The sequence below is a fragment of the Aedes albopictus genome, chromosome 1 (assembly GCF_035046485.1).
Source record: "Aedes albopictus strain Foshan chromosome 1, AalbF5, whole genome shotgun sequence".
NCBI lineage: Eukaryota > Metazoa > Arthropoda > Insecta > Diptera > Culicidae > Aedes > Aedes albopictus.
Genome location: NC_085136.1, coordinates 125,830,633 through 125,847,937, shown reverse-complemented (window position 1 = coordinate 125,847,937; position 17,305 = coordinate 125,830,633).

The following is a 17,305-nucleotide window of genomic DNA, read 5'->3' as shown; positions in this document are numbered from 1 at the left end:
GAATGGATACATACGCTCCATATTAAGGAAATGACTACCGTGTATTCAAGGGAACGAGGAATGGGTACATACGCTTCATATTTACTAAAAGACTACCGCGTGTTTAAGGGAACGAGGAATGGATACATACGCTCCATATTTGCCATACTTGGGAAATGACTACCATAGACTAATTTCAAGACCTCGATGTACCAAAGAAAACGATCAAATTTTCGGTGACCAGTCCGGTACCCAATAAATATTCATAACCGTGTATTTTTTTCCGTGTAAATTGCCTTTTGTGTAAATTTTATTTAGCGTGTTACACTGATCTGACAGCTCTAACAGTAAGGGACTAAACATAAATTACGTAAAGTGAGTACCGAGGATTGTTCACAATCTGCGAACTTGACTGCGGAAAAAATTGCGACCATGACGCCGCTGTGACTACCGCGTATTCAAGGGAACGAGGAATGGATACATACGCTCCATATTTACTAAAAGACTACCGCGTATTCAAGGGAACGTGAAATGGATACATACGCTCCATATTTACTAAAAGACTACCGCGTATTCAAGGGAACGAGGAATGGATACATACGCTCCATATTTAGGAAAAGACTACCGCGTATTCAAGGGAACGAGGAATGGATACATACGCTCCATATTTACTAAAAGACTACCGCGTATTCAAGGGAACGTGGAATGGATACATACGCTCCATATTTACTAAAAGACTACCGCGTATTCAAGGGAACGTGGAATGGATACATACGCTCCATATTTACTAAAAGACTACCGCGTATTCAAGAGAACGTGGAATGGATACATACGCTCCATATTTAGGAAAAGACTACCGCGTATTCAAGGGAACGAGGAATGGATACATACGCTCCATATTTACTAAAAGACTACCGCGTATTCAAGGGAACGTGGAATGGATACATACGCTCCATATTTACTAAAAGACTACCGCGTATTCAAGGGAACGTGGAATGGATACATACGCTCCATATTTATCAAAAGACTACCGCGTATTCAAGGGAACGAGGAATGGATACATACGCTCCATATTTACTAAAAGACTACCGCGTATTCAAGGGAATGTGGAATGGATACATACGCTCCATATTTACTAAAAGACTACCGCGTATTCAAGGGAACGTGGAATGGATACATACGCTCCATATTTATCAAAAGACTACCGCGTTTTCAAGGGAACGTGGAATGGATACATACGCTCCATATTTATCAAAAGACTACCGCGTATTCAAGGGAACGAGGAATGGATACATATGCTCCATATTCATGTAAAGTCTACCGCGTATTCAAGGGAACGAGGAATGGATTCATATGCTCATATTTACTCAAAGACTACCGCGTATTCAAGGGAACGAGGAATGGATACATACGCTCCATATTTAGGAAATGACTACCGCGTATTCAAGGGAACGAGGAATGGATACATACGCTCCATATTTACTAAAAGACTACCGCGTATTCAAGGGAACGTGGAATGGATACATACGCTTCATATTTAGGAAAAGACTACCGCGTATTCAAGGGAACGAGGAATGGATACATACGCTCCATATTTAGGAAAAGACTACCGCGTATTCAAGGGAACGAGGAATGGATACATACGCTCCATATTTACTAAAAGACTACCGCGTATTCAAGGGAACAACGTGGAATGGATACATACGCTCCATATTTAGGAAAAGACTACCGCGTATTCAAGGGAACGTGGAATGGATACATACGCTCCATATTTATCAAAAGACTACCGCGTATTCAAGGGAACGAGGAATGGATACATACGCTCCATATTTAGGAAAAGACTACCGCGTATTCAAGGGAACGAGGAATGGATACATACGCTCCATATTTAGGAAAAGACTACCGCGTATTCAAGGGAACGTGGAATGGATACATACGCTCCATATTTAGGAAAAGACTACCGCGTATTCAAGGGAACGAGGAATGGATACATACGCTCCATATTTACTAAAAGACTACCGCGTATTCAAGGGAACAACGTGGAATGGATACATACGCTCCATATTTAGGAAAAGACTACCGCGTATTCAAGGGAACGTGGAATGGATACATACGCTCCATATTTATCAAAAGACTACCGCGTATTCAAGGGAACGAGGAATGGATACATACGCTCCATATTTAGGAAAAGACTACCGCGTATTCAAGGGAACGAGGAATGGATACATACGCTCCATATTTAGGAAAAGACTACCGCGTATTCAAGGGAACGTGGAATGGATACATACGCTCCATATTTATCAAAAGACTACCGCGTATTCAAGGGAACGAGGAATGGATACATACGCTCCATATTTAGGAAAAGACTACCGCGTATTCAAGGGAACGAGGATTGGATACATACGCTCCATATTTACTAAAAGACTACCGCGTATTCAAGGGAACGTGGAATGGATACATACGCTCCATATTTACTACAAGACTACCGCGTATTCAAGGGAACGAGGAATGGATACATACGCTCCATATTTACTAAAAGACTACCGCGTATTCAAGGGAACGTGGAATGGATACATACGCTCCATATTTACTAAAAGACTACCGCGTATTCAAGGGAACGTGGAATGGATACATACGCTCCATATTTAGGAAAAGACTACCGCGTATTCAAGGGAACGAGGAATGGATACATACGCTCCATATTTACTAAAAGACTACCGCGTATTCAAGGGAACGAGGAATGGATACATACGCTCCATATTTACTAAAAGACTACCGCGTATTCAAGGGAACGAGGAATGGATACATACGCTCCATATTTAGGAAAAGACTACCGCGTATTCAAGGGAACGAGGAATGGATACATACGCTCCATATTTAGGAAAAGACTACCGCGTATTCAAGGGAACGAGGAATGGATACATACGCTCCATATTAAGGAAAAGACTACCGCGTATTCAAGGGAACGAGGAATGGATACATACGCTCCATATTTACTAAAAGACTACCGCGTATTCAAGGGAACGAGGAATGGATACATACGCTCCATATTTAGAAAAAGACTACCGCGTATTCAAGGGAACGTGGAATGGATACATACGCTCCATATTTACTAAAAGACTACCGCGTATTCAAGGGAACGTGGAATGGATACATACGCTCCATATTTAGGAAAAGACTACCGCGTATTCAAGGGAACGTGGAATGGATACATACGCTCCATATTTACTAAAAGACTACCGCGTATTCAAGGGAACGTGGAATGGATACATACGCTCCATATTTACTAAAAGACTACCGCGTATTCAAGGGAACGTGGAATGGATACATACGCTCCATATTTACTAAAAGACTACCGCGTATTCAAGGAAACGAGGAATGGATACATACGCTCCATATTTACTAAAAGACTACCGCGTATTCAAGGGAACGAGGAATGGATACATACGCTCCATATTTAGGAAAAGACTACTGCGTATTCAAGGGAACGAGGAATGGATACATACGCTCCATATTTACTAAAAGACTACCGCGTATTCAAGGGAACGTGGAATGGATACATACGCTCCATATTTACTAAAAGACTACCGCGTATTCAAGGGAACGTGGAATGGATACATACGCTCCATATTTACTAAAAGACTACCGCGTATTCAAGGGAACGTGGAATGGATACATACGCTCCATATTTACTAAAAGACTACCGCGTATTCAAGGAAACGAGGAATGGATACATACGCTCCATATTTACTAAAAGACTACCGCGTATTCAAGGGAACGTGGAATGGATACATACGCTCCATATTTACTAAAAGACTACCGCGTATTCAAGGGAACGTGGAATGGATACATACGCTCCATATTTACTAAAAGACTACCGCGTATTCAAGGAAACGAGGAATGGATACATACGCTCCATATTTAGGAAAAGACTACCGCGTATTCAAGGGAACGTGGAATGGATACATACGCTCCATATTTAGGAAAAGACTACCGCGTATTCAAGGGAACGTGGAATGGATACATACGCTCCATATTTATCAAAAAGGCTACCGCGTATTCAAGGGAACGAGGAATGGATACATACGCTCCATATTTAGGAAAAGACTACCGCGTATTCAAGGGAACGTGGAATGGATACATACGCTCCATATTTACTAAAAGACTACCGCGTATTCAAGGGAACGAGGAATGGATACATACGCTCCATATTTAGGAAAAGACTACCGCGTATTCAAGGGAACGTGGAATGGATACATACGCTCCATATTTACTAAAAGACTACCGCGTATTCAAGGGAACGAGGAATGGATACATACGCTCCATATTTAGGAAAAGACTACCGCGTATTCAAGGGAACGTGGAATGGATACATACGCTCCATATTTATCAAAAGGCTACCGCGTATTCAAGGGAACGAGGAATGGATACATACGCTCCATATTTAGGAAAAGACTACCGCGTATTCAAGGGAACGTGGAATGGATACATACGCTCCATATTTACTAAAAGACTACCGCGTATTCAAGGGAACGTGGAATGGATACATACGCTCCATATTTACTAAAAGACTACCGCGTATTCAAGGGAACGTGGAATGGATACATACGCTCCATATTTACTAAAAGACTACCGCGTATTCAAGGGAACGTGGAATGGATACATACGCTCCATATTTACTAAAAGACTACCGCGTATTCAAGGAAACGAGGAATGGATACATACGCTCCATATTTACTAAAAGACTACCGCGTATTCAAGGGAACGTGGAATGGATACATACGCTCCATATTTAGGAAAAGACTACCGCGTATTCAAGGGAACGTGGAATGGATACATACGCTCCATATTTACTAAAAGACTACCGCGTATTCAAGGGAACGTGGAATGGATACATACGCTCCATATTTACTAAAAGACTACCGCGTATTCAAGGGAACGTGGAATGGATACATACGCTCCATATTTACTAAAAGACTACCGCGTATTCAAGGAAACGAGGAATGGATACATACGCTCCATATTTAGGAAAAGACTACCGCGTATTCAAGGGAACGAGGAATGGATACATACGCTCCATATTTAGGAAAAGACTACCGCGTATTCAAGGGAACGAGGAATGGATACATACGCTCCATATTAAGGAAAAGACTACCGCGTATTCAAGGGAACGAGGAATGGATACATACGCTCCATATTTACTAAAAGACTACCGCGTATTCAAGGGAACGAGGAATGGATACATACGCTCCATATTTAGAAAAAGACTACCGCGTATTCAAGGGAACGTGGAATGGATACATACGCTCCATATTTACTAAAAGACTACCGCGTATTCAAGGGAACGTGGAATGGATACATACGCTCCATATTTAGGAAAAGACTACCGCGTATTCAAGGGAACGTGGAATGGATACATACGCTCCATATTTACTAAAAGACTACCGCGTATTCAAGGGAACGTGGAATGGATACATACGCTCCATATTTACTAAAAGACTACCGCGTATTCAAGGGAACGTGGAATGGATACATACGCTCCATATTTACTAAAAGACTACCGCGTATTCAAGGGAACGTGGAATGGATACATACGCTCCATATTTAGGAAAAGACTACCGCGTATTCAAGGGAACGTGGAATGGATACATACGCTCCATATTTACTAAAAGACTACCGCGTATTCAAGGGAACGTGGAATGGATACATACGCTCCATATTTACTAAAAGACTACCGCGTATTCAAGGGAACGTGGAATGGATACATACGCTCCATATTTACTAAAAGACTACCGCGTATTCAAGGAAACGAGGAATGGATACATACGCTCCATATTTACTAAAAGACTACCGCGTATTCAAGGGAACGAGGAATGGATACATACGCTCCATATTTACTAAAAGACTACCGCGTATTCAAGGGAACGAGGAATGGATACATACGCTCCATATTTAGGAAAAGACTACCGCGTATTCAAGGGAACGTGGAATGGATACATACGCTCCATATTTACTAAAAGACTACCGCGTATTCAAGGGAACGTGGAATGGATACATACGCTCCATATTTAGGAAAAGACTACCGCGTATTCAAGGGAACGAGGAATGGATACATACGCTCCATATTTACTAAAAGACTACCGCGTATTCAAGGGAAAGTGGAATGGATACATACGCTCCATATTTACTAAAAGACTACCGCGTATTCAAGGGAACGTGGAATGGATACATACGCTCCATATTTATCAAAAGACTACCGCGTATTCAAGGGAACGAGGAATGGATACATACGCTCCATATTTAGGAAAAGACTACCGCGTATTCAAGGGAACGTGGAATGGATACATACGCTCCATATTTACTAAAAGACTACCGCGTATTCAAGGGAACGTGGAATGGATACATACGCTCCATATTTAGGAAAAGACTACCGCGTATTCAAGGGAACGAGGAATGGATACATACGCTCCATATTTACTAAAAGACTACCGCGTATTCAAGGGAACGAGGAATGGATACATACGCTCCATATTTACTAAAAGACTACCGCGTATTCAAGGGAACGAGGAATGGATACATACGCTCCATATTTAGGAAAAGACTACCGCGTATTCAAGGGAACGAGGAATGGATACATACGCTCCATATTTAGGAAAAGACTACCGCGTATTCAAGGGAACGAGGAATGGATACATACGCTCCATATTAAGGAAAAGACTACCGCGTATTCAAGGGAACGAGGAATGGATACATACGCTCCATATTTACTAAAAGACTACCGCGTATTCAAGGGAACGAGGAATGGATACATACGCTCCATATTTAGAAAAAGACTACCGCGTATTCAAGGGAACGTGGAATGGATACATACGCTCCATATTTACTAAAAGACTACCGCGTATTCAAGGGAACGTGGAATGGATACATACGCTCCATATTTAGGAAAAGACTACCGCGTATTCAAGGGAACGTGGAATGGATACATACGCTCCATATTTACTAAAAGACTACCGCGTATTCAAGGGAACGTGGAATGGATACATACGCTCCATATTTACTAAAAGACTACCGCGTATTCAAGGAAACGAGGAATGGATACATACGCTCCATATTTACTAAAAGACTACCGCGTATTCAAGGGAACGAGGAATGGATACATACGCTCCATATTTAGGAAAAGACTACTGCGTATTCAAGGGAACGAGGAATGGATACATACGCTCCATATTTACTAAAAGACTACCGCGTATTCAAGGGAACGTGGAATGGATACATACGCTCCATATTTACTAAAAGACTACCGCGTATTCAAGGGAACGTGGAATGGATACATACGCTCCATATTTACTAAAAGACTACCGCGTATTCAAGGGAACGTGGAATGGATACATACGCTCCATATTTACTAAAAGACTACCGCGTATTCAAGGAAACGAGGAATGGATACATACGCTCCATATTTACTAAAAGACTACCGCGTATTCAAGGGAACGTGGAATGGATACATACGCTCCATATTTACTAAAAGACTACCGCGTATTCAAGGAAACGAGGAATGGATACATACGCTCCATATTTAGGAAAAGACTACCGCGTATTCAAGGGAACGTGGAATGGATACATACGCTCCATATTTAGGAAAAGACTACCGCGTATTCAAGGGAACGTGGAATGGATACATACGCTCCATATTTATCAAAAGGCTACCGCGTATTCAAGGGAACGAGGAATGGATACATACGCTCCATATTTAGGAAAAGACTACCGCGTATTCAAGGGAACGTGGAATGGATACATACGCTCCATATTTACTAAAAGACTACCGCGTATTCAAGGGAACGAGGAATGGATACATACGCTCCATATTTAGGAAAAGACTACCGCGTATTCAAGGGAACGTGGAATGGATACATACGCTCCATATTTACTAAAAGACTACCGCGTATTCAAGGGAACGAGGAATGGATACATACGCTCCATATTTAGGAAAAGACTACCGCGTATTCAAGGGAACGTGGAATGGATACATACGCTCCATATTTATCAAAAGGCTACCGCGTATTCAAGGGAACGAGGAATGGATACATACGCTCCATATTTAGGAAAAGACTACCGCGTATTCAAGGGAACGTGGAATGGATACATACGCTCCATATTTACTAAAAGACTACCGCGTATTCAAGGGAACGTGGAATGGATACATACGCTCCATATTTAGGAAAAGACTACCGCGTATTCAAGGGAACGTGGAATGGATACATACGCTCCATATTTACTAAAAGACTACCGCGTATTCAAGGGAACGTGGAATGGATACATACGCTCCATATTTACTAAAAGACTACCGCGTATTCAAGGGAACGTGGAATGGATACATACGCTCCATATTTACTAAAAGACTACCGCGTATTCAAGGAAACGAGGAATGGATACATACGCTCCATATTTAGGAAAAGACTACCGCGTATTCAAGGGAACGAGGAATGGATACATACGCTCCATATTTAGGAAAAGACTACCGCGTATTCAAGGGAACGAGGAATGGATACATACGCTCCATATTTACTAAAAGACTACCGCGTATTCAAGGAAACGAGGAATGGATACATACGCTCCATATTTAGGAAAAGACTACCGCGTATTCAAGGGAACGTGGAATGGATACATACGCTCCATATTTATCAAAAGGCTACCGCGTATTCAAGGGAACGAGGAATGGATACATACGCTCCATATTTAGGAAAAGACTACCGCGTATTCAAGGGAACGTGGAATGGATACATACGCTCCATATTTACTTAAAGACTACCGCGTATTCAAGGGAACGTGGAATGGATACATACGCTCCATATTTACTAAAAGACTACCGCGTATTCAAGGGAACGTGGAATGGATACATACGCTCCATATTTACTAAAAGACTACCGCGTATTCAAGGGAACGTGGAATGGATACATACGCTCCATATTTACTAAAAGACTACCGCGTATTCAAGGAAACGAGGAATGGATACATACGCTCCATATTTACTAAAAGACTACCGCGTATTCAAGGGAACGAGGAATGGATACATACGCTCCATATTTAGGAAAAGACTACCGCGTATTCAAGGGAACGTGGAATGGATACATACGCTCCATATTTACTAAAAGACTACCGCGTATTCAAGGGAACGTGGAATGGATACATACGCTCCATATTTAGGAAAAGACTACCGCGTATTCAAGGGAACGTGGAATGGATACATACGCTCCATATTTACTAAAAGACTACCGCGTATTCAAGGGAACGTGGAATGGATACATACGCTCCATATTTACTAAAAGACGACCGCGTATTCAAGGGAACGTGGAATGGATACATACGCTCCATATTTACTAAAAGACTACCGCGTATTCAAGGAAACGAGGAATGGATACATACGCTCCATATTTAGGAAAAGACTACCGCGTATTCAAGGGAACGTGGAATGGATACATACGCTCCATATTTACTAAAAGACTACCGCGTATTCAAGGGAACGTGGAATGGATACATACGCTCCATATTTACTAAAAGACTACCGCGTATTCAAGGGAACGTGGAATGGATACATACGCTCCATATTTACTAAAAGACTACCGCGTATTCAAGGGAACGAGGAATGGATACATACGCTCCATATTTACTAAAAGACTACCGCGTATTCAAGGGAACGAGGAATGGATACATACGCTCCATATTTAGGAAAAGACTACCGCGTATTCAAGGGAACGAGGAATGGATACATACGCTCCATATTTACTAAAAGACTACCGCGTATTCAAGGGAACGTGGAATGGATACATACGCTCCATATTTACTAAAAGACTACCGCGTATTCAAGGGAACGTGGAATGGATACATACGCTCCATATTTACTAAAAGACTACCGCGTATTCAAGGGAACGTGGAATGGATACATACGCTCCATATTTACTAAAAGACTACCGCGTATTCAAGGAAACGAGGAATGGATACATACGCTCCATATTTACTAAAAGACTACCGCGTATTCAAGGAAACGAGGAATGGATACATACGCTCCATATTTAGGAAAAGACTACCGCGTATTCAAGGGAACGTGGAATGGATACATACGCTCCATATTTAGGAAAAGACTACCGCGTATTCAAGGGAACGTGGAATGGATACATACGCTCCATATTTATCAAAAGGCTACCGCGTATTCAAGGGAACGAGGAATGGATACATACGCTCCATATTTAGGAAAAGACTACCGCGTATTCAAGGGAACGAGGAATGGATACATACGCTCCATATTTACTAAAAGACTACCGCGTATTCAAGGAAACGAGGAATGGATACATACGCTCCATATTTAGGAAAAGACTACCGCGTATTCAAGGGAACGTGGAATGGATACATACGCTCCATATTTACTAAAAGACTACCGCGCATTCAAGGGAACGAGGAATGGATACATACGCTCCATATTTAGGAAAAGACTACCGCGTATTCAAGGGAACGTGGAATGGATACATACGCTCCATATTTATCAAAAGGCTACCGCGTATTCAAGGGAACGAGGAATGGATACATACGCTCCATATTTAGGAAAAGACTACCGCGTATTCAAGGGAACGAGGAATGGATACATACGCTCCATATTTACTAAAAGACTACCGCGTATTCAAGGGAACGTGGAATGGATACATACGCTCCATATTTACTAAAAGACTACCGCGTATTCAAGGGAACGAGGAATGGATACATACGCTCCAAATTTAAGAAAAGACTACCGCGTGTTCAAGGGAACGTGGAATGGATACACATGCTCCATATTTATCAAAAGACTACCGCGTATTCAAGGGATCGAGGAATGGATACATACGCTCCATATTTAGGAAAAGACTACCGCGTATTCAAGGGAACGAGGAATGGATACATACGCTCCATATTTAGGAAAAGACTACCGCGTATTCAAGGGAACGTGGAATGGATACATACGCTCCATATTTATCAAAAGGCTACCGCGTATTCAAGGGAACGAGGAATGGATACATACGCTCCATATTTAGGAAAAGACTACCGCGTATTCAAGGGAACGAGGAATGGATACATACGCTCCATATTTACTGAAAGACTACCGCGTATTCAAGGGAACGTGGAATGGATACATACGCTCCATATTTACTAAAAGACTACCGCGTATTCAAGGGAACGTGGAATGGATACATACGCTCCATATTTAGGAAAAGACTACCGCGTATTCAAGGGAACGTGGAATGGATACATACGCTCCATATTTACTAAAAGACTACCGCGTATTCAAGGGAACGTGGAATGGATACATACGCTCCATATTTACTAAAAGACTACCGCGTATTCAAGGAAACGAGGAATGGATACATACGCTCCATATTTACTAAAAGACTACCGCGTATTCAAGGGAACGAGGAATGGATACATACGCTCCATATTTAGGAAAAGACTACTGCGTATTCAAGGGAACGAGGAATGGATACATACGCTCCATATTTACTAAAAGACTACCGCGTATTCAAGGGAACGTGGAATGGATACATACGCTCCATATTTACTAAAAGACTACCGCGTATTCAAGGGAACGTGGAATGGATACATACGCTCCATATTTACTAAAAGACTACCGCGTATTCAAGGGAACGTGGAATGGATACATACGCTCCATATTTACTAAAAGACTACCGCGTATTCAAGGAAACGAGGAATGGATACATACGCTCCATATTTACTAAAAGACTACCGCGTATTCAAGGGAACGTGGAATGGATACATACGCTCCATATTTACTAAAAGACTACCGCGTATTCAAGGAAACGAGGAATGGATACATACGCTCCATATTTAGGAAAAGACTACCGCGTATTCAAGGGAACGTGGAATGGATACATACGCTCCATATTTAGGAAAAGACTACCGCGTATTCAAGGGAACGTGGAATGGATACATACGCTCCATATTTATCAAAAGGCTACCGCGTATTCAAGGGAACGAGGAATGGATACATACGCTCCATATTTAGGAAAAGACTACCGCGTATTCAAGGGAACGTGGAATGGATACATACGCTCCATATTTACTAAAAGACTACCGCGTATTCAAGGGAACGAGGAATGGATACATACGCTCCATATTTAGGAAAAGACTACCGCGTATTCAAGGGAACGTGGAATGGATACATACGCTCCATATTTACTAAAAGACTACCGCGTATTCAAGGGAACGAGGAATGGATACATACGCTCCATATTTAGGAAAAGACTACCGCGTATTCAAGGGAACGTGGAATGGATACATACGCTCCATATTTATCAAAAGGCTACCGCGTATTCAAGGGAACGAGGAATGGATACATACGCTCCATATTTAGGAAAAGACTACCGCGTATTCAAGGGAACGTGGAATGGATACATACGCTCCATATTTACTAAAAGACTACCGCGTATTCAAGGGAACGTGGAATGGATACATACGCTCCATATTTAGGAAAAGACTACCGCGTATTCAAGGGAACGTGGAATGGATACATACGCTCCATATTTACTAAAAGACTACCGCGTATTCAAGGGAACGTGGAATGGATACATACGCTCCATATTTACTAAAAGACTACCGCGTATTCAAGGGAACGTGGAATGGATACATACGCTCCATATTTACTAAAAGACTACCGCGTATTCAAGGAAACGAGGAATGGATACATACGCTCCATATTTAGGAAAAGACTACCGCGTATTCAAGGGAACGAGGAATGGATACATACGCTCCATATTTAGGAAAAGACTACCGCGTATTCAAGGGAACGAGGAATGGATACATACGCTCCATATTTACTAAAAGACTACCGCGTATTCAAGGAAACGAGGAATGGATACATACGCTCCATATTTAGGAAAAGACTACCGCGTATTCAAGGGAACGTGGAATGGATACATACGCTCCATATTTATCAAAAGGCTACCGCGTATTCAAGGGAACGAGGAATGGATACATACGCTCCATATTTAGGAAAAGACTACCGCGTATTCAAGGGAACGTGGAATGGATACATACGCTCCATATTTACTTAAAGACTACCGCGTATTCAAGGGAACGTGGAATGGATACATACGCTCCATATTTACTAAAAGACTACCGCGTATTCAAGGGAACGTGGAATGGATACATACGCTCCATATTTACTAAAAGACTACCGCGTATTCAAGGGAACGTGGAATGGATACATACGCTCCATATTTACTAAAAGACTACCGCGTATTCAAGGAAACGAGGAATGGATACATACGCTCCATATTTACTAAAAGACTACCGCGTATTCAAGGGAACGAGGAATGGATACATACGCTCCATATTTAGGAAAAGACTACCGCGTATTCAAGGGAACGTGGAATGGATACATACGCTCCATATTTACTAAAAGACTACCGCGTATTCAAGGGAACGTGGAATGGATACATACGCTCCATATTTAGGAAAAGACTACCGCGTATTCAAGGGAACGTGGAATGGATACATACGCTCCATATTTACTAAAAGACTACCGCGTATTCAAGGGAACGTGGAATGGATACATACGCTCCATATTTACTAAAAGACGACCGCGTATTCAAGGGAACGTGGAATGGATACATACGCTCCATATTTACTAAAAGACTACCGCGTATTCAAGGAAACGAGGAATGGATACATACGCTCCATATTTAGGAAAAGACTACCGCGTATTCAAGGGAACGTGGAATGGATACATACGCTCCATATTTACTAAAAGACTACCGCGTATTCAAGGGAACGTGGAATGGATACATACGCTCCATATTTACTAAAAGACTACCGCGTATTCAAGGGAACGTGGAATGGATACATACGCTCCATATTTACTAAAAGACTACCGCGTATTCAAGGGAACGAGGAATGGATACATACGCTCCATATTTACTAAAAGACTACCGCGTATTCAAGGGAACGAGGAATGGATACATACGCTCCATATTTAGGAAAAGACTACCGCGTATTCAAGGGAACGAGGAATGGATACATACGCTCCATATTTACTAAAAGACTACCGCGTATTCAAGGGAACGTGGAATGGATACATACGCTCCATATTTACTAAAAGACTACCGCGTATTCAAGGGAACGTGGAATGGATACATACGCTCCATATTTACTAAAAGACTACCGCGTATTCAAGGGAACGTGGAATGGATACATACGCTCCATATTTACTAAAAGACTACCGCGTATTCAAGGAAACGAGGAATGGATACATACGCTCCATATTTACTAAAAGACTACCGCGTATTCAAGGAAACGAGGAATGGATACATACGCTCCATATTTAGGAAAAGACTACCGCGTATTCAAGGGAACGTGGAATGGATACATACGCTCCATATTTAGGAAAAGACTACCGCGTATTCAAGGGAACGTGGAATGGATACATACGCTCCATATTTATCAAAAGGCTACCGCGTATTCAAGGGAACGAGGAATGGATACATACGCTCCATATTTAGGAAAAGACTACCGCGTATTCAAGGGAACGAGGAATGGATACATACGCTCCATATTTACTAAAAGACTACCGCGTATTCAAGGAAACGAGGAATGGATACATACGCTCCATATTTAGGAAAAGACTACCGCGTATTCAAGGGAACGTGGAATGGATACATACGCTCCATATTTACTAAAAGACTACCGCGCATTCAAGGGAACGAGGAATGGATACATACGCTCCATATTTAGGAAAAGACTACCGCGTATTCAAGGGAACGTGGAATGGATACATACGCTCCATATTTATCAAAAGGCTACCGCGTATTCAAGGGAACGAGGAATGGATACATACGCTCCATATTTAGGAAAAGACTACCGCGTATTCAAGGGAACGAGGAATGGATACATACGCTCCATATTTACTAAAAGACTACCGCGTATTCAAGGGAACGTGGAATGGATACATACGCTCCATATTTACTAAAAGACTACCGCGTATTCAAGGGAACGAGGAATGGATACATACGCTCCAAATTTAAGAAAAGACTACCGCGTGTTCAAGGGAACGTGGAATGGATACACATGCTCCATATTTATCAAAAGACTACCGCGTATTCAAGGGATCGAGGAATGGATACATACGCTCCATATTTAGGAAAAGACTACCGCGTATTCAAGGGAACGAGGAATGGATACATACGCTCCATATTTAGGAAAAGACTACCGCGTATTCAAGGGAACGTGGAATGGATACATACGCTCCATATTTATCAAAAGGCTACCGCGTATTCAAGGGAACGAGGAATGGATACATACGCTCCATATTTAGGAAAAGACTACCGCGTATTCAAGGGAACGAGGAATGGATACATACGCTCCATATTTACTGAAAGACTACCGCGTATTCAAGGGAACGTGGAATGGATACATACGCTCCATATTTACTAAAAGACTACCGCGTATTCAAGGGAACGAGGAATGGATACATACGCTCCAAATTTAAGAAAAGACTACCGCGTGTTCAAGGGAACGTGGAATGGATACACATGCTCCATATTTATCAAAAGACTACCGCGTATTCAAGGGATCGAGGAATGGATACATACGCTCCATATTTAGGAAAAGACTACCGCGTATTCAAGGGAACGAGGAATGGATACATACGCTCCATATTTAGGAAAAGACTACCGCGTATTCAAGGGAACGTGGAATGGATACATACGCTCCATATTTATCAAAAGGCTACCGCGTATTCAAGGGAACGAGGAATGGATACATACGCTCCATATTTAGGAAAAGACTACCGCGTATTCAAGGGAACGAGGAATGGATACATACGCTCCATATTTACTGAAAGACTACCGCGTATTCAAGGGAACGTGGAATGGATACATACGCTCCATATTTACTAAAAGACTACCGCGTATTCAAGGGAACGAGGAATGGATACATACGCTCCAAATTTAAGAAAAGACTACCGCGTGTTCAAGAGAACGTGGAATGGATACACATGCTCCATATTTATCAAAAGACTACCGCGTATTCAAGGGATCGAGGAATGGATACATACGCTCCATTATTAGGAAAAGACTACCGCGTATTCAAGGGAACGAGGAATGGATACATATGCTCCATATTCATGAAAAGTCTACCGCGTATTCAAGGGAACGAGGAATGGATACATATGGTCCATATTCACGAAAAAACCATCACTCTTTTAATGGGCACGAGGAATATACACACAGCTCTGAGTTGGATTGCCCTCAAACAACATTTGAGTTCGGAACTAAAGAAAGACCAATGAAAAAAACAGCGGAAGCATCAGTCACCCATCAGTCAATTTATCGACATTAGCCGGAACTCGAAATCATAGGTGGCAACTCTTTGAACGACATAATGGAACCATGCCTAAGTGCGCTAAGAGTTGTTAGACCACTGACTTGAGCGCTTTTTAATGACATGATGAGTTTCTAGTGCAGTCCAATGTTTATGTAAGCATGTAGATTAACCGTAGTAAAAATAAACAGGACTGAAACGCGGTAGTTTAATAGCAAAATATGCGCACATATCTAAATAATTATGAGAATGACTAACGTTGGGGGAGGGGGAGTCTAAAAATTCCGATTTTAGCGTTGCGTTATAAATTGATGCTGCCATTACTTATGCTCCACATACAGAAAAATTACCGCGTATGCATTGGATCGATATGTGGTGAAATAGGCATCGATGTTCAATAAAATGTAGCAATCATACGCATGTTAGTACGTGAATAAAAATGTATACCTACGTAGTAAATTCACGAACAGAGAAAAGGATCTTCCATGGAATTATACCATGTATTGCACATTCAGGGAAAGAGGGTCACGGTTACACATACCTAATCAGTGGATATATATGCTCAACATTCAGGGATGATTCTATTCATGTGTTATTGCAAACAATAAGTTATAAGGATCCACGTTCGCGAGACGATCGCTTGTCGCTAACTAACTCTTTCGCGCACTCGCTCACTGACTCAATGACTTACTTACTAAACTACGCACTCAATAACTCAGTAGAGCTCACCAAACAGTCAAACTTCACTAAACTACCAACTTACAGGGGGTGGCCAAAATGTTTGTGATAGGCAAAAGTTCAACAAGCTGTAACTTTTCATATAGGGTATTAGTTCCCTTATTAAACATGTGGCTCCCATTTTCATCCTACGAAAACCGAAGGATTTTAGCTAAGTGAATTTTGAACCGATTGGCTTGATTTTTGAGACACGATCACTGCCGTTCTACGCCCGATTGTCCCATGTTAT